The sequence below is a fragment of the Thalia democratica genome, chromosome 3, assembly GCF_965202585.1.
Source record: "Thalia democratica chromosome 3, ktThaDemo2.hap1.1, whole genome shotgun sequence".
Classification (NCBI taxonomy): domain Eukaryota; kingdom Metazoa; phylum Chordata; class Thaliacea; order Salpida; family Salpidae; genus Thalia; species Thalia democratica.
The window spans coordinates 37,273,238-37,276,742 of NC_139167.1; positions in this window are offsets into that span (position 1 = coordinate 37,273,238).

A 3,505-nucleotide genomic window follows, 5' to 3' on the forward strand; every position below is an offset into this window, starting at 1 on the left:
TAAATTAAAGTTTAAAAATTTTAGAGAATAAAGTAAAACAACTGATCAAAACAACTTATTATGCAGCAAATCCTACCATTATTTTCACGTCAAAACTACTAATAACACCAAGTGGTAAAAATCTGGCATCCACATTTTAAAAAGTAAATATAATAATTCATCAATTTACCTACTTTCGTAAAGGAAGCTATATCAGATCGACAACAAAATAGCTAAGAAAAAGGATAAAAGAGCAAAGGTAATTTTTGCTATTCAAAAACAACGATAGTGTACTGGTTAAAGTTTTAAATGTTTCAAAACTTGATTTCACTAAGTAACCCAACGTGTGTCAACGTTTATATTTGAATATATTTTTAATAATCAAAAATTTTTAGAAACACTTTGTTTTAATTAAACTGAAATAGGTTTTTACTTTATTAAGACAACCTGTTTTATGTTAACACAAAGATACTGTTTCTTAATTTTCGAATACTTTATATATCATAAGGTGTTTCTGTCATTGTTTTAATTTGTAGATTTACTATTTGCTAACTACTTGTGATTAAAATTAGTTAATTTCAATTGTGCTAATTGTTATAATCTTTTATTGCTCATTTTATTATTTTTGATTTAATTGGTACTATAAAAGTTTTAAATACTTATCCCATGTTTACTTTGTATTTTACTGATGAGAAAAGCATAAATATATCTAGTTTATTTAATTATGTGTGTTTTTTTTCATTATATAATTTTAGTTTGACAAATAACAGTAATTAGTTATATTTTTTACTCCAAACTATATTTTTATGACAAGTTTTTAAAAGTTGTGTCTTGGATTAACATTTTAAACCCAATTAGCATAGAACATATAAGTAAACCTTACTAACTAAGACTTACTACTGCTAACACAAGCTAATGTAATTATTTCTTAAAAAAATAAAATACTTTAATATATATTTTGATGACACTACTACTACTATCTAGTAAAAATATTAAACTGGTTTTAAGCTATTTGTGAGGAACGCTTTTTTAAACAAAATAAACATTTTACAGTATAAAATAAGTGTTTATCAGTAACTTTAAATAAAATAACTTTCACATTTTTTTAAATTTAAAGTATATAGCTAAGACTTTCAATTTCTTACACAAAATATACTAAAAGATAATTAAAATTCAAAACTTTAATGAGAGTTAATTATTAATTCATAAAAAGTTTTTGTTTAAATAACATAGATTACTCTAGACTAAAAAAGGCATTTAAACTACAGATATGCAATGTTTAATTAAGAAGTTGCCAGCATGACAGTATACTGTTAATAAAGTAAAATACTTGTTATTCTAATTCAGGGTTTCCCAAACTGGGTCTTTACAGAAATTTAGGGTGTCATGAGGTCATAAATTTAAACTTACATTATATATTCTGGAGTTGGTGATGAAGAAAAATAAAAGGTCTTAGGCGTTTTTAATGGTAGATTTAAAACTTATACTAGATATTATGGAAAAAATTAGGGAGCCACAAGGCCATAACTTGAAAGTTACACTATATATTCAGGAGTTGATGAAGAGCAAAAAAATGTTTTAAGCAGTTTTAATTGTGGCTTTTTGAGAAATCTTTTTGGAAAGGCTATAGCTTTTTAAACTTCTTTAAAGGGCCTTTTGAAAAAAAGTTTGAGAAATCATGTTTTAATTGAATTTAAAAAAAATAATAATTTATAAAAAGCAAGCTACCATTTTTTGTGGACAAGTAGTTACAAATTTTTTATAAATTGTTTACTGAATCTAAGAGTTATTTAATAAGATAACATTATTTAATATATTTTGAGTAAAACATTTTACAACTATAATTATGTTTTAACTTTCTATCAAACTAAATGCTACAATTTTTTATTAAGTTTAAAAAACCAAGTTTTCAATAATTTTTAAAGAATAATTTGTTTTAAAGAAAAGTTACTTAATATAACATTATGGAAAAATAAAAATCATTGTTATACACACCAGTGTGCACTCTGTAAAGTGCACATGTATAACTTAAAACAATGGTAAGTATTACCTATGATTTTTGAAATTTCTTTAAACAATTTTAATATCAATAATATTAATTAAATACGTACAATATATATAAAATTTGTTGTATAGTCTTTTAAATTACTTTAGAAATATATTACAAAAAGATTGCAGATCTTAAAACTAATGAATTTATATTCTTTAATAACTGAAGTATAAATTGAAGTAAAAAGATTGCTAGTAATTTATTTTTACAAAAACTAATTTAAATAATTTTTAACTTTTTAGTATTACACAAACTCTCCAAAGAAAAAAAAAAGTAATAATTTTAAGCTTTTTTTTTGAAGGTGTTATATCAATTTATATAGATGGGGTACTACTATTTTTAAGCTTTTAAAAATCTAGTATGATTTCAAAAGCAAAAAAAAATGTTTAGTATAACTACCTCAGATAAATAAATTAGTTCAGAGGTGTTTTTCAATTATGAATTAAGAGATAAAAAGGTTTTAATTGTTTATAAAAACACATATATAACTTTTTTTTTAATTGTTAAATTGAAACATGATAGCTTTGAATTTATGCTTACAGAAAGCCAACCCTGTAATATAAGTAAATTCAAAAATACTAAGACAATAAACTTACATAAAGGAATAAAAAATAAAGAAATCCGTTTTACATCTATTTTAAAGATTAAACTGTATTTATTATCCCTGCACTTTCTAGGTTTAAAAATATTACAACATACCTTAACAAATGTTTAAGTCTTAAAAAATAAAATTATTAAGTATTTTCAAAACTGTATGTATAGAACTAGATGAAGCATGATCACTTTTTATCTTTAAAACTTTTTTTTTAAATAGTATAAAAGAACTGTTTCCTGGAATTTTTAGATTCATTAATTATTTTTTATTCAACTTTCTTTGTTTTTTATCCAATCTTATAAGTATGAGAACTTGAAATTGTTTAAAAAAAATAAATTACCTGAAATAAATATGAACTAAAAATGAGGGTGGTCCTATTTCAAAATAACCAAAGAATATTTACTCTCATGGTAAATTCTAATTAGAGCTACTAATATCAAAAAATTATGAACATTAAACTAAAACTTACATCTTTAAACTTGTATAAAATATTTTTTTATATTATTTGAACTTTTTAAAAGCTTTTGATTTTTAACATAATAAACTTTAAGTTTAGCAACTAAGTAACATTCAAAAATTGGTAAGTTAAGTTAGCTGCAAAAACACGATTTTTTTACATAATTTTATGAAAGCTGAATTAATTCAACCTTGTTTAGGTCTTAATAAACACCAGGTTGTGTATTTCAAAGTCTTTTAACAAGCAATAGTTTATAAAACATGTTTTACTAGCTTTAGGCTGTGGCAGCCCTGAAACTACTATGAAAAATATATTAATACTTTATATAAAACAAAAGGTTTTATGTTTATTTATAAACTAAAAAAAACTATATTCAAAAAAAACTAAAAACAATACAACTGCTCAAATTGTAACATTACTTATT